General features: G+C 40.4%; 1 protein-coding gene across 4 annotated transcripts in view; it reads left to right on the forward strand.

Moving 5' to 3' along the window:
• The window catches only part of LOC128687835 (NFX1-type zinc finger-containing protein 1), a 772,006-nt gene that overhangs the window by 749,930 nt on the left and 5,262 nt on the right, over positions 1-16,814 (forward strand). The window lies entirely within an intron of this gene.

The raw sequence follows: 16,814 nt of genomic DNA on the forward strand, positions 1-16,814 counted from the left end.
CCAGATTCTTTTAATACTGCTCACACCGAGTGTTAAGACCCATTCTCATGTCTAGGCGGCTCAGGCCTATTGCCCCAATTTTGAAGGAGTGAAAAATAAAATGTTGATCTATGTTCAAAGTGCTACATGAGCAAACGTATATCTGCGTTCAGACAGTTTAAGGGTTAAAAAAAATGAAAAGAGTCAAAAAACTCAAGTCATAGCTGCTGCACAAAGTTTGAAGTGATAATAGAACGTGCCTTACCTGAGCAGTGAAAACACACCTCTGGCCCTCAGCAGTCAGGAGCGTTAGTCAGTGTTGGTTGCCTGGTGGCCTGGTGGCTAAAACTCCCGCTTCACACACAGAGGGCCTGGGTTCGATTCCTGGCGGGTGAAAACATTTCGACACATTTCCTTACACCTGTTGTCCTGTTCACCTAGCAGCAAATAGGTACCTGGGTGTTAGTCGACTGGTGTGGGTCGCATTCTGGGGGACAAGATTAAGGACCCCAATGGAAATAAGTTAGACAGTCCTCGATGACGCACTGACTTTCTTGGGTTATCCTGGGTGGCTAACCCTCCGGGGTTAAAAATCTCAACGAAATCTTATCTTATCTTTAAGACCTAGTTTGCTTCTGTGTGTAATACATGTTCAGCTGGCTAGCTGGCTGGCTGGTTAGATATTTAGACGGCTCTGGCTGACTGACTGACTGACTGACTTTGGCTGGCTAGATGGCACTGTCTGGCTGGCTGACTTGACTGACTGACCAACTGACTGACTGACAGACTGACTTTGGCTGGCTAGATGGCAATGACTGGCTGACTGACTGACTGATTGATTGGCTGAATGACTTTGGCTGGCTAGATGGCACTAACTGACTGACTGTGGCTGACTAGATGACTCTGGCTGGCTGGCTTGCTAGCCCTATCTCTTTCTCTTTACCTGGAGTTTACCTGGAGAGAGTTCCGGGGGTCAAAGCCCCCGTGGCCCAGTCTGTGACCAGGCCTCCTGGTGGATCAGAGCCTGATCTACCAGGCTGTTACTGCTGGCTGCACGCAATCCAATGTACGAACCACAGCCCGGCTGGTCAGGTGCCGACTTTAGGTGCTTGTCCAGTGCCTGCTTGAAGACAGCCAGGGGTCTATTTGTAATCCCCCTTATATATGCTGGGAGGCAGTTGAGCAGTCTCAGGGCCCCTGACACTTATTGTATTGTCTCTTAACATGCTAGTGACACCCCTGCTTTTCATTGGGGGGATGTTGCATCATCTGCCAAGTCTTTTCCTTTTGTTGGGAGTGATTTTCGTGTGCAAGTTCGGTACTAGTCCCTCTAGGATTTTCCAGGTGTATATAATCATGTATCTCTCCCGCCTGCATTCCAGGGAGTACAGGTTCAGGAACCTGTGTTTTATCTCCGTTATGCGTGCCGTGAAGGTTCTCTGTACATTTTCTAGGTTAGCAATTTCTCCTGCCTTGAAAGTTGCTGTTAGTGTGCAATACAGTGCCTGCCTGTCTGTTTCAGAGAGAGCTGCTCATGAACCTGAATCATGGATTAAGTAAATTTATTTAGACACAGGGTCTGCACCTTGACAGCAACTTAAGGTTCAACACTTATATCCAACACATAACAAAAAAGAAGTATCCAAAACAGTTTGGATCCTCTCAGAGATATGTTAATATGTACCGCAATCAGTCCTACTCATACTATACTATTCACTCCTCTATCCCTACCTCACCTATGCTATTTGTTCCTGGGGATCAACAGCAGCAATCCACCTAAAGTCAATAATAACTCAACAAAAAGCTGTAGCAAGAATTATCGTGCAATACAATACTAGATAACACCCCCGTCCCACTCTTCAAAGACTTAAACCTCCTCACTGTACAAAACATTCACACCTACTACTGTGCAACCTCCATTTACAGAACCATTTATTTATTTATTTATTTATTTATTTATTTATTATAAATTTGAGCACACATACAGAGGTACAAAAAAATACAGATAAGAGCAGCATGCCAAAGCCACTTATACTATGCATAGCATTACGGGCTGGCTTAGAATTAACTTAAGATTAACTAAGCAATGATGAAGTCAGTGATAAAACATTAATGTAAACAGATTACTATAAAGCACAAGTGAGTATTACAAAGACAGGTCATATGGTTGCATTCAGTCATATGAAGGATTCTGTTAGGTAGTGTATTTAAAAAATAATAAAGTTAGATTCGGTTTTAGGTTTAACATTTATGTGATATAATTGTGAGAAACATTTAAGATATACAATTTATAAGGTTCAGTTATTCAGTATTTATTTGGTTTTGGGTGAGTAAGTGATCTTTGAGTAGAGACTTGAATTTATAAACAGGTAGTGTTTCTTTTATATTTACAGGTAATGAATTCCAGATTTTAGGGCCTTTTATGTGCATTGAGTTTTTGCATAGTGTGAGATGAACACGAGGAACATCAAAGAGTGATCTGTGCCTTGTGTTATGGTCATGTGTTCTGTTGAGGTTGGCAAGGAGATGTTTGAGGGGAGGGTTAATATCAGAGTTAAGTGTTCTATGTATGTAATAGGTGCAGTAATAAGTATGGATGTTTTGTATGGTGAGTAGGTTTAGTGTATTGAATATTGGTGGAGTGTGCTGCCTGTAGTGAGAATTTGTTATCATTCTAACTGCAGCCTTTTGTTGGGTAATTAGTGGTCTGAGATGGTTAATTGTTGTTGAGCCCCATGCACAAATTCCGTAGGTGAGATAGGGGTAAATAAGAGAGTGATATAGGGCCAGGAGGGCTGACTGTGGAACATAGTACCGTATCTTCGATAGTATGCCTACGGTCTTGGAAATTTTCTTAGAAATTTGTTGTATATGTGTATGAAATTTGAGTCTATTATCAAGGTGGATTCCTAAGAATTTTCCCTCTGTTAGCTTTGTGATAGGTGATCCGTTTATCATTATGTTAAGAGGGACATCTGTAGCTCTGTTACCAAACTGAATGAAGTGGTTTAATTCAAAAAGTCGGGACATGCCTGCGGAATGTCATATTCAGGGTTTTAAATTGTTCCAAGAAGATAGAAGTATTGGGAGGGGGGGTGGGGTGGCATTGTACGTCCGAGATCGCTTGAACTGTTGCATAAAAACGGGTATTAAGTCTGAAGTAACACATACAGAGTCTGTTTGGATAGAATTTTCAGAGGGGCATGAAAAACTGATTTTAGGAGTGATATACCGTCCCCCTAACTTAGATAGGGACCAAGGGAAACTACTATGGGAGGAAATTGTTAAGGCCACAAGGCACGATAATGTAGTAATTCTAGGAGACTTTAACTTTAGTCATGTTGATTGGAATTTCTTGACTGGGAATTTAGAATCGTACGACTTCTTAGAAGTATTTCAGGATTGTTTTTTGAAGCAGTTTGTGACAGAACCTACAAGGGGAAATAACCTGCTTGACTTAGTTATGGCAAACAATGAATCCCTTGTTAATAATTTAGAAATTTCAGAGGAACTGGGTGCTAGCGACCACAAATCAATTACATTTAGCATTGAATGGAAGTACGATAGTAGCGATAACTCAGTAACAGTCCCAGATTTTCGCTTAGCAGATTACGATGGGCTTAAAGAACACTTATCATCTGTTGACTGGGGTAACGAAGAGAGCTATCAATATGACAGTTTTCTGAACACTATACATGCTGCTCAAAGAGCGTTTATCCCATATAAAGAAATTAGATCAAATAGAAATGACCCAAAATGGATGAATAATAGGCTCAAATATCTACTAGGGCATAAGAAAGGAATTTATAGGCGTATCAAAAGAGGTGAGGGTCATCTTATGAATCAGTATATTGACATTAAGAGGGACATTAAAAAGGGGATAAGAAAAGCTAAAAGGGACTATGAAATTAAAGTTGCTAGGGATTCTAAAACTAACCCAAAAAGTTTTTTCCAGGTCTATAGAACAAAAGTTAGAGATAAGATAGGTCCCCTTAAAAATAACTATGGGCACCTTACTGACAATGAGAATGAAATGTGCTTGATTTTAAATAATTATTTTCTCTCAGTTTTTACACAGGAAGACACTAACAATATTCCAGTAATTAATTTTTACAGTGGGCTAGAAGAAGATAAATTATGTAACATCACAGTCACTAGTGAGATGGTTGTGAAGCAGATAGACAGACTGAAGCAAAATAAGTCACCGGGTCCTGATGAGGTTTTTTCAAGGGTTCTTAAGGAATGCAAAATGGAACTCTGTGAACCATTAACTAATATTTTTAATTTATCTCTTCAAACAGGTGTAGTGTCTGATATGTGGAAGATGGCTAATGTAACTCCTATTTTTAAAACAGGGGACAAGTCGTTACCGTCAAATTACCGCCCAATAAGCCTGACCTCAATTGTAGGCAAATTACTAGAGTCAATTATAGCTGAGATTATAAGAAGCCATCTCGATAAGCATAGCTTGATTAATGATACTCAGCATGGATTCACAAGAGGCCGGTCTTGTCTAACTAATTTATTAACTTTCTTCAGTAAAGCTTTTGAGGCTGTTGACCACAATAAAGAATTTGATATTATTTACTTAGATTTTAGTAAGGCTTTTGATAGAGTTCCGCACCATAGACTGTTAAAGAAAGTGGCAGCCCATGGCATTGGGGGAAAAGTGCTCTCGTGGATCGAGTCATGGCTCACTGACAGGAAGCAGAGAGTGTCCATAAATGGGGTTAAATCCGAGTGGGGATCTGTAACAAGTGGCGTTCCACAGGGATCAGTCTTGGGCCCGTTGTTGTTTATAATATATATCAATGATCTTGATGAGGGAATTACTAGTGATATGAGCAAATTCGCCGATGACACAAAGATAGGTAGGATAATTGATTCAAACGTAGATGTTAGGGAACTTCAGGAGGATTTAAACAAACTCTATTCTTGGTCAGAAAAGTGGCAGATGCAGTTCAATGTAGATAAGTGCAAGGTTCTGAAGCTTGGGAGTGCCCATAACCCTAGTACTTATAAATTAAATGATGTAGAACTTAGCCATACAGATTGCGAAAAGGACTTGGGGGTTATGGTGAGCAGCAACCTTAAACCAAGACAGCAATGCCTAAGCGTACGTAATAAGGCAAATAGATTACTGGGATTTATATCAAGAAGTGTAAGCAACAGAAGTCCAGAGGTCATACTGCAGCTTTATACATCATTAGTAAGGCCTCACCTTGATTATGCAGCTCAGTTCTGGTCTCCGTATTACAAAATGGACATAAATTCGTTAGAAAACATTCAGCGTAGGATGACTAAATTAATACATAGCATCAGAAATCTTCCTTATGAAGAAAGATTGAAGACTCTTAAGTTACATTCACTTGTTAGACGAAGAATGAGGGGAGACCTGATCGTAGTGTATAAGTGGAAGATAGGTATTAATAAAGGGGATATTAATAAGGTCTTGAGGATGTCTCTCCAAGAGAGAACCCGCAGTAATGGATTTAAATTAGATAAGTTTAGATTTAGAAAGGACATAGGAAAGTATTGGTTTGGAAATAGGGTAGTTGATGAGTGGAACAGTCTACCTAGTTGGGTTATTGAGGCTAGGACTTTGGGTAGTTTCAAATCTAGGTTGGATAAGTACATGAGTGGGAAGGGTTGGATTTGAGTGGGACTTTCACATCAGAGCTTATTTCTTGGGTAGCATTGAAAATTGGGTTGGGTAAATGTTTTGTTAGTGGGATGAATTGTAAAGGACCTGCCTAGTATGGGCCAGCAGGCCTCCTGCAGTGTTCCTCCTTTCTTATGTTCTTATGTAAGTAGGTTTTGTCAATGTTTAGTGTAAGTTTGTTAGTCCTCATCCAGGTAGATATTTTCTGTAATTCGGTATTTACAGTATTGGCTAGTGTGACTGGGCTCGGGTGGGAGAAGACGTATGTAGTGTCATCTGCAAATAGTGTGGGTTTGAGTATTTGCGAAGCATTTGGTAGGTCATTTATGTATAGGAGAAAGAGAAGAGGGCCAAGGACACTTCCCTGTGGGACACCAACTGTAATTGGTTGTGCAGAAGAGTTTGCCCCATTTGCATACACATATTGGCTTCTGTTGCTGAGGTATGACTTGAGGTAGTTGAGGGAGTGCCCTCTTATACCATAGTGTGACAATTTTACGTGGAGCAAGTCATGGTTAACTGTATCAAAAGCTTTACGTAAGTCAATGAAGATCCCCAGTGGGACTTCTTTTTTCTCTATTGCAGTGTATATATGTTCTAGCATGTGTATAATAGCATCATTAGTATTTTTATTTGGCCTGAATCCAAATTGGCAGGGGTTGAGTATGTTTTGGGAGATAAGGTAGGAGTAGATTCGTTTATGAATTAATTTTTCGAAGATTTTTGAGAGAGGGTGTAAGTTGGATATTGGCCTATAGTTATTCAACTCTGTTTGGTCTCCTCTTTTGTGGATCGGGGTGACCCTTGCTATTTTGAGTACTGTAGGGAAGGTGGAGGATTCAATGGATTTGTTAAAGAGTGTTGCAATGATTGGTGATAGCACTTGTGACACTTTTTTGTATATAAAGGGTGGTAAGGTATTTAAATCTCCTGCCTTGTTTTTTAGTGCGTTGATAATAAGGGAGACTTCGTATGGGTTAGTCGGAGCTAGGAACAGTGTGTTCGGGTAGTTGCCGGTGAGGTAGTCATTTGGTGGGGTATCTGAGCTTGGGATTTTATTGGCAAGGTTTTGTCCTATAGTGGAGAAGAAGTCATTGAGTCTGTTTGCTGTTTCTGTTGGTGGGAGTTGGGGTTCATCTGATTTTGCTAATTTTATTTCGCTATTTCGTGATATCTTTTTTGTTCCTAGAATTTCTGATAGGGTTTTCCAGGTCTTTTTTATATCACCTCGTAAGTTGGATAATCTGTTCTCATAATACAATTTTTTTGCCCTTCTTATCAGGCTGGTTAGGATTGACGAGTAACGTTTTGTTTGGTCTCTGGTTATGTGACCCATTCTGTACTGTTTTTCATATTGGTGTTTTATATTTATGGATTTGAGAATGCTGGGTGTTAACCAGGGACTGTTCAGTCTCTTAGCTGTCATCTGTTTAGTTTTTTTGGGGCAGTGCTTGTTATAGAGGTATTGGGTCTTTTTTAGAAAATTATTAATACATTCGTCAATATCTGTATAGATTTCTAGCTCAGTGTGCCAGTCAATGTTTGCTACTGCTGTTGTGAAGTTATTAATGGCTGCCTCATTGTGAAGTCTGAAGGTGACTTTAGTAGTGTCTTGGGGTAATTTACCAAGAGTTGTTATGAGAAAAGTAGGGTAGTGGTCTGTGGTATTATCTGTAATTATGCCTGATTTTAAAGGGGATATGGTGTTGGTCCAGATGTGGTCAAGTAGGGAAACACTAGTCTCTGTAACTCTTGTAGGTTTTGTTACTGTTGGTAGCAACATACAGTTACTCATTGTGTTTGTGAATTCAGTAACGTGTGGGTCCTGGTCTTGCAGGAGATTTATATTGAAGTCACCTGAGAGTAGTAAGTGATCTTCGTTCATGCGTGCATCAGTTATCATACTTCCTAGGTTTTGACTAAATTGGCTAATGTTTGACTGTGGAACTCTGTAAATGTTTATCAATGTGAGAGGTTTTTGTAGGTATTTGGATTTGAATTTGGCTATTATATATTCCCCATGTTCATCCCTTGTGCAAGTATTAGTGATACATTCTAGTTGGTCTGAGTAGTATATGGCTGTGCCACCCCCTTGTTGGTCTGGCCTACAGTTGTGTATGGCTGTGTAACCAGGAATGGCATAGACATCTGTACTATCAGGCTTTAGCCAGGTTTCAGTTAGTGTAATGATGGACATATTGGCATGTAAGGAATTTAGTAATGCTATGAGGTCATCGTAATGCTTGCTTAACCCTTTGAGGGTCGACAGGCCCTCTCCGAAACTCGTTCTCGGGGTCGGCCAAATTTCAAAAAAAAAAAAAAATTATTTTTTCTTATGAAAAAATAGAGTATTTTTTTCTAAACATTATAGGCTAAACAAAAAAATTTTAGCGTCAATACTTACCGAGATATGGAGGTGTGAAATTTCCCAAAATTGAACAACATATGGTAACATCGCCGACTGCCGTCACCCGGTATTTTTCTATTTACTTTTTTATGTACTATTTTCAATTTTTTTTCAATTTTTCTTTTTCTGAGTAACTTTTATGGCCTCTGAGGCCAACATGATCAGTATTTTGTAAGTTATTTCTTTTTCAATACTACACAATAAGGGCGTAAACACTGTTGTCATTATTTTGTTTACAGAAAATATTTACACAAACAAACAATATGAAATGTTGTTTATTACTATTTTTCTATATTTTATATACACATATACAGTCACAGGACATGTTTCTAGAAGTTCTGCAGCCTGTGGAACTCTTTGAAACATGGTGTCATGCACAGTGGAGTTTTGCACTCCTCACACATAAAACGAGTGTCTCTGCGTTGTCGTGGGCGTTTTTTTGTATGTGAACAGACGTAACACCTCTTCTGAGCCTTTTTCTTCAAAGCAGTAGCAGGCAGTTTTACCAGGAAGTGATCACCATGCTTCAGACGAGCAGGTAGTTGTTGATAATTTGGTGGGCGGTCAATTGCAGGTGCATTTCCTTGGTACTTGAATACTATTTGTCTGATGACAGACAAACAGAATTCGCCGTACTGTGGTTTGTTTCTGGTGCTCATCTTATACATATTATAAGCATTGAGCATGGAAATGTCCAGAAGATGGAAAAACAGTTTGATGTACCACTTATAACTCTTGCGAACACAATCAGCAAACCCAATCTGCATGTCACATTTGTCCACTGAACGCATGTTGAAGGTGTAATCAATCACAGCTGCAGGTTTTAGAATGGGTTCATTTCTCTCTCTATGCTGCCTGCCACTGTCTGCCATTTCATTAGGGTGAATTGATGACAACAGTGTGACATCTCGTTTGTCATGCCACCGAAATGCCATGATGTCATTGGCAGCAAACGCCTGCACCTCACCTCTGCGAGTGCCAGCATCAAACCTGGGCATATGTTTTCGATTTGCACGCACTGTGCCACACACATCTGTCATGTTCACTCGCAAAAAATCACTGAGTGAGGGGCTTGTGTACCAGTTATCTGTATATAATATATGCCCCTTACCAAGGTATGGTTCTATCATTGTTCGAACCACATCACCTGAGATGCCCAATAACTTCCTGGTATTTTGCAATGTATAACTTCCAGTGTACACAATAATATCCAATACCAGACCACTGTAACAATCACAAAGCACAAACAACTTTATACCAAAGCGTTTCCTCTTGCTTGGTATGTACTGCTTGAAAGAGAGTCTTCCTTTGAACAGAATCAAAGACTCGTCAATTACAAGCTTCCTGAAGGGATAAAAATGAGTACTGAATTTCTGTTTCAGATACACAAACACATTCCTAATCTTATATAACCTGTCAGTTCTGTCAGGCCTGGTTTTATCTGAGAAGTGAAGCATACGTAACATTAGCACAAATCGATTCACTGGCATTATATCACTGAAACCTGGTGTTGCAATCAGGGGGTCTGTTGACCAGTATGATTTCACTTTGTGCTTATACACATGTGGCATAAGCATTATTGTGGCAAAGAAAAGATACAGCTCAGCCACAGTTGCCTCCTTCCATTGGTGTAGACGTGATTTTGGTGAAAGTATTGTGTTTGCCATGGTGTACTCGTAGTATGTGTTGCTTTCCATGACAATACTTTTCATCAGTGGTTCGTCAAAGAATAACTCGAAACATTCCAGTTCAGTGGCATTGTTCCCAAGTGCACAAGATGGCCGTATTCCACTTTGGCTGCCATCAAACTGGTGGGGATTTGGAACAAAATTGACAGCTTCCTGCCAATCCCAGGTGCGGTCTGCTGGTGGGTACTGGACAATGACAGGTGGTTGTGGTTGTGGAGGTTGTGGTTGTGGAGGTTGTGGTTGTGGAGGCTGGTGTGGTGGGGGAGTGGGGGATGGTGGCCTTTGTTCTAGATCAGCTGAGGCAGCGGCGTGGCTGGCAGCGTGGGTGGCAGCATGGCCCACTGCTGGTGCCTCACCGCCGGCACCACTACCACCACGCACATTTTCCATCCCAATTGCAACAGTATCTTCGTCATTTTCACTGTCTGTTCCTGTTGTACAGCCACGGGATGTACTCCGAGATACACTCCTTCCCCTTGGTATAACATATGGCACACTTCCAGAGCGCATATATCGTCGTATATACTGACGCTTCACTGGGGAATATTGCACTTCACTATCACTACTGGAACTAGTTTGAAGAGCTTGTAGTTCATATTCACTATCACTATCATCACCCATGCTCTCATCTGAGTCTGGGATTTGGGAAAATAGAAGTTTCCTCTTGGGTTCTGGAACAACTGAACGTGAACACGAGGGCCCAGCACCAGAGGTGGAAGGCTGAGGGTCGTCTGGGTTTTCTTCACTATTACCGATATTATGGTCATTAGTTTCGGTCAAAACCTCACTAAAACCACGAAACTCATCTTCACTGGCACTTCCATCACTATTAGAACTGTCACTGGGGAACAAAAGTGTCCCAATTCGCCGAGGAGTGAGGAGCTTCTTACCGCGAGGCATGGTGGACATTGTTTACTAAGAGGGCATTCCCACAATGCACCACTGGGTCCCAGATTTTTTTTCTACCGCGCACACTGACCACGCAGACCCATTCTCTCACACCTAGGCCTATCAGCCTTTTCGCGCGAGATTTGAGGCCGCTAGAATTTATGCGTACTAGTACGTCAAAAAACCCTACGCGTAAGACGTACTAGTACGACGAAAACCCTCAAAGGGTTAAGTCATTAAATAAGAGGTTGGTATCAGGATCAATGCTTGTAATCATAAGATTTGTAGTGAATCTATAGTTAGAATTAAGTATAAAACAAAGTAAATAGTCTTAAGCTAAAAAAGAGCACCTGAATTATTTAACAAATGTAAAATAATGAGCTAAGGGACTAATTCAAATAAAGTGATGATCATATAATAGAGCTTGGGAATATGATAGTAGGTAGTACTATAAAGGTAATTTTTTAAAGTTAGAATTATAGTTTAAAATTATAATAAAAAGGGACTAATATAGGTTGTGGTGAACAATAAAGTGGTAATCAAATAAATGAGCTTTGGAATATAATGGCAAAGTTGTGAACTTATTCTACTTTAGCACCTGAGAATAGCACCTTGATTATTTTAACAATTGTGGATATATAAACTAGGATAGTTATATAAAGCTAAAATAAAGGAGAAAATATATAAGGGACTAAAATTAAGTAATGGTAAGCAAAGTTAAATGGACAGATGGTAGGAATTATAATATAAACTTATAATATAAAAATACAATTTGAAATGGTACTTGCCATTGCACTAGAGTCTTATATAGGTTGTTGACAAGATCAAGATTATAACTATAGATTTAAATTGACAAAATAAAATTCACAATTAAAGTACCAAAAGAATAATAGTAAAAAATCACAATGGTAATGTCTTGGTTATAATATGATAGTAAGATGGTAGACAGGTACACAGGTACAAAGGATAATACAAAGGTTGGGGTTGAATATAAAAACTTGAAAATTTGGCAACAAAATGTTATGGGAAGTATAAAATAAAGTTTAATGTACAAAAGTAAAATTGACTGGTAGTAAATATGGTGTTTAATAAAATTTTAGTAAGTAATAATGATTACAAAAAAGTGAAAAAGTAATGTTTATTTCATTCAATATTACACTGGTAGTTATACTTGAGGTTATATGGCAGTACAAGGTAATTAAGAGTAATCTAGGATAGTAAATGTGGTATTAAAACAGGTAAAGGTAATTAGACAAGTAATGGTTATTAAATGTCAAAAATGTTAAGAGTAAATAGAAATTTTAGTAAAAAAGATATTTATTAATTTTAGTAAGTAATATCAATTGATAGTATTTAAAAAAAAATAAGAGGTAGTAATATGGACAGAGAAAGTATCAATTCAGCTAATGTTCAAGCGAACAATAGTAAATAAGAAAATCACATAAGGTGATTTATGCTTACTAGTAAAATTACAAAATGAGGTAGTTGAATATTTAATTACTAAGAGATTGTACAATGAAATTTGAACAATAATGGAGCAAAACATACACTACACTACGTAGGCTTTTAAGTTGGACCATAAATTCTAATATTAATCCTGAACTAAAACACTTTTTTGATAGTTGCAACTGGACCCATAGACATTCCTCGTGTCTGGCTAAAATCTCTTTAAAATCTTAATGTACATAAAAGGGCCTAAAATCTGGAACTCCCTCCCCAAAATCTCTAGAACCACAGACTTAACTATCATTTTCAAAACTACCATTAAAAAATGCCTTATCTCCCTAACACACCCTATCATCAGCTATTTGAAAACCATAGATGCTATTTTCTGTATCATGATCACACACAAGACAAAACAGACTTACTCTCATTATCTATAATTCTTCCTATTTTACACTTACACCCACCCAGATGACTATAAACATCAAATTCCTAATATTTATTGCCTAATTAATCTTAAGTTAGTCCTGAGTTTGTCTGAAATACTCTGCTAATATAGGAGCTCTTATAGAAACTGTGTATCATGCTGAGATACAACCATTCCCACTACTAAATTTACTAATGGTAATACTGTTATTGTTTTGAATTGCCTCACTATTATCAATCTTATAATGATAAACTTTTTAATGACCTAACTCTTATATAAGTATGCAATAATGAATATCAAAATGTACTGTTACATAACCTGTGTCAATATAGAGTAGTCAGCCTCTTTAAGGGAGGTTCCTAGTTGTGGTAAAGAGGCTGTCAGTCTGAGGAATTGGACCTCTTGGTCTTCTTCCTCCGACTGAACCTAATTACCCCCCAATCCCCCCTTCCCTATCCCTTCCTCCCCATACCCTACCTTTTTTCCCTTCCCTCCCCTTTCCCAACCCTCCCCTTTTCCCCTTCCTATTTGTAGCCTCTGGGATCCTTCCCTCTGGCATTGCGGTTTCTAGGTGGGGGGTGGCATGCTGGGGTTTGTCCCCCTCCATAAGGTCCCTCGAGGGTGGTGTGGTTTACTGTGGAATCTGAATTGTCTGAGGATGCTCTACTCCCTTCCCGGTTTCCGGGTCGTGGGCGGGTTGCCCTTCGGATGATGGGTGTATCTCTGGAAGCTACCTGTCAGTTCTGGGGGGGTGGCAGCCGAAGGAGGTATGCTTTGTGGTGGATTTCCGACCGTCCTTTCTTTTGTCCACCGAGGTAGCTCGGTAGATGTGAGGCTGCTATCGCAGAGTACTGGTTTACTGGCGTGAAGGGTAGGGTATGGCACAGGTTCCACACTGCATCTTCACTGCCAGTGGGCTTGAGGCCCTCTCGGATGAGGGGAGGAGCTTCCAGTCCCTCCATCCCTCCTAGCAACTATCCCTCCACTGTCCCTCTTTTTTTTTCCTTCTTTCTTTTTTTCTTAAAATAACAAGAAAGGAGATATCACGGAAGATGCACCTATTATTATGGAATCTTCACCTAGTGTAACCCTTCATCCTCCCAGGCCCCATTTTGACCCCATCCCACAGATGAGGGGAGGAGCTTTCAGCCCCTCCATGCCTCCTAGCGACTGTCCCTCCACTGTCCTTCTTTTTTTTCCTTCTTTCTTTTTTTTTTAAAATAACAAGAAAGGAGATATCATGGAAGATGCACCTATTATTATGGAATCTTCACCTAGTGTAACCCTTCGTCCTCCCAGGCCCCATTCTGATCCCACACCCTGTTCTGACCTGGCTTCATTATCGGACCATTCTCTCAACTTTTTTCACACCTCTGTACCTTCTGCTGGTGATGCATCGTCACCTGCTTCAAGTGCTGCAGCCTCACCCACTTCAGTTCATACCGCTGCTTCTAGCACAACTTTCACAATGTGTCTGGCTTCCCCGATTATGGTGCGATGGTTCCCGGGTCGCCCACCTTCTTTGGGTCAGACTGCCCGTGGTTCTACTCCTAAGCTTCCACGACAACCTACTGATGACAGTTCATCAATGATTGCTCAAAAATGACCTACACGACACTCACTGCCTCTGAATACTGGACTAACAAGTACACAATGGACAAAATTCTTTTTTTACAAACTGATTATCTTTCTGACCATGGAATTGGTAAAGCTCTTTTATGGCACATTGGCCAAAATATATCTTTCCACGGTCTTCGAAGAGGTGCACATGTTGTAACAGTGCAGAATTCAGAGCAAGCTCATGCCCTCTCCCGCATCACTTCCATAGATAACATACCCTATCCTCAAGGTAGATACATACATCCTGCCTGCTTGTGGGTGGAGGCGCTTTCCTAGTAACATCTCTTGTTTAACCTTCGACTGCTGTGAGCTTCCATCCTCTGTCTATATTGCAGGCCATCGTCTAGCGGTCCGTCAAGTTGTTCCCACTCCCCAACAGTGTCGTAATTGCTGGCATTTTGGACAACCCGCTAAACACTGCAGATCTGTGGCAGAATGGCCAGTCTGTGGTGCAGCAGATCACTCCAATACATCGTGTAGCCTTTCCCCCTCTTGTCTTAATTGCAAGGAGCCTCATCCTTCCTTTTCATGCCATTGCCAGGGTTATCCTAATGAACGAGAGATCCGTTATCTTTAAAAGAGATCCATTATCTTAAGGAGCATGAGGGCCTCACTTACACTATGGCTGTCTCTCAGCTCCACCTTCAAGGTAAACTCCCTCGTGTCCCATATGCTCAGGTAGCCCGAAAACCTCCAACATCGACGGTCCTCCCGCCTCTCAGCCCCTCTGTGTTTGTGTCTTTTGGGGTCGCCCCCATTTCTTATTCTTTTGCAGTTTTATCCTCTGACACTCCTACCTCTGCACCACTTCCTCCTTCTACTTCTTCATCTCACTCGCTTGCTTCTCAATCTACGAAACCTCGCAGACCTGCACTTGCTTCTCGTTCATCACCTGCACAAAATATATCTCCTACCTCGGAGCCTCGTTCTCACCCTCTTTCCAGCTCTCACATGAAGGTAGATGTTCACCCTCCCCCTCATGTAGTCCCCTCTTCTCCTGTTCCTCCCCTGTCCTCTTCTATAGTTACCCTCCAACTTCCTCTCCTGTTACACTGCAGGCCTCTTCTACCCTAGCCGATTCATCTCTCCAGGTTTATACTCCCTGCCCCGCTCAGACCTCTTTGGTTGTCTCTGTAGTTCCTCCGACCTTTCCTTGCAATGCCTCTCCTGTCTCTGACATCATGGCATCGTCAGCTTCCTTAACGACTAAGACGTTAGACGCTATTTCCAACTATATTGCGGAGACAACACCTCATTCTGTTAGGTCAAGTGTAGGTTTCTGACCTTCTTGTTATTGGTGTCGAGGTTGGGAGACTACTCTCTCTCATCTTCTCATCGGCCACACTCGCCGTACTCACTGGTATCTCATGGAGAGGCGACCTGTTCCTCTCTGTGAAAATTGTCAAGTTCCAGTATCTGTTAGCCACATTCCATTGGACTGCCCACTCTATCAACGAGCATGCAGACTTTACCTCCAATGCCGTCTCCGCTCTGCTGCCCTTTCCTTACCCTCCTTTCTTGGTGACGGACCCTCCTTTAATCCAGACTTTCTCATTTCCTTTTTGACAGCAACTGATTTACTACACAAACTCTGATGATGATGTCTCTGGCACTCTTTTCAGCCCTCTCCACCTTAATCTCTAGCTACCCTCTACCCCTGCACTATCCACTGCCCCTCAACACTTCAGAACCTAATAATCATCCCTTTCCCTCTTACTACCCATTACCCCTGCATCCTTCCCTGCCCTGCTGCACTGTATAACCCTTGTAGTTTAGTGCTTCTTTCTGATTATAATAATATAGAATAGACAGTAAGAATTAGGATTAGTCTGCCCAAAATGCCTAGGCATGCTAGTGGCTTCCTTTGTAATTAATATTTTGTAATATGTAAACCACACATTGTAAGCTTGGCAAGGAAATAAATGTTTTCATTTTCATAAGTACAGTTATCATACATAGTGTAAATTACCTCGGATAACCCCAAAAAAAGCCAAAAAAGTGCTATACTGTGCATGTAGATTTGAGGCATAAGCATGACTATGGCATTTCCACTTGTTCAGATATGACAATTCTGCAACACATATAATACCTTCTGGTTCATGAGTGGCTCTCTTAGAAACAGAGAGAGAGACAGACAGACAGACAGAGAGACAAGCAGACAGAGAGTGACAGAGACACATGCTTATGTGTGTGGAACAGTGAGAACAAATAAAAAAAAAATTCCAATATTCACTAGGAGCAGTGCATGATCAGCAATACTGAGCGATTGCACCATCATAAGTGTACAGTAACACTTTCGTTAACACTGCTTCAAGGAGTTTCATGTTCTCCAGCACTTTTAAAAACATTGCTGGGAACTATAAATGATTTGTATATATGTATTTCTAGACGATAGTATGTGACCAAGCGTGTAATAAGGAATAAGACAGGTGAACAAGTTCACCTGTCAGTGTGTTTGTGACTGATTACTCTTTCCATTCCTAATATTAGTGTTAGAACAAAGATTTTTAATAAAATCACAAGAACTACTATTAATTGTAATTATCTGAACATAAAAATTATATATATAAAAAAAGATAAAAAAATGTATATTGGCAACATTTCTGAAAGCAGCAGGACTTCATGTTGCTGTCAGGTGAACATTTAGTGCCAAATTTTCTTCTTTATATCTTGATAAATCCTGACCCTAAATATTTTTTG

The sequence above is a fragment of the Cherax quadricarinatus genome, chromosome 1 (assembly GCF_038502225.1).
Source record: "Cherax quadricarinatus isolate ZL_2023a chromosome 1, ASM3850222v1, whole genome shotgun sequence".
Classification (NCBI taxonomy): domain Eukaryota; kingdom Metazoa; phylum Arthropoda; class Malacostraca; order Decapoda; family Parastacidae; genus Cherax; species Cherax quadricarinatus.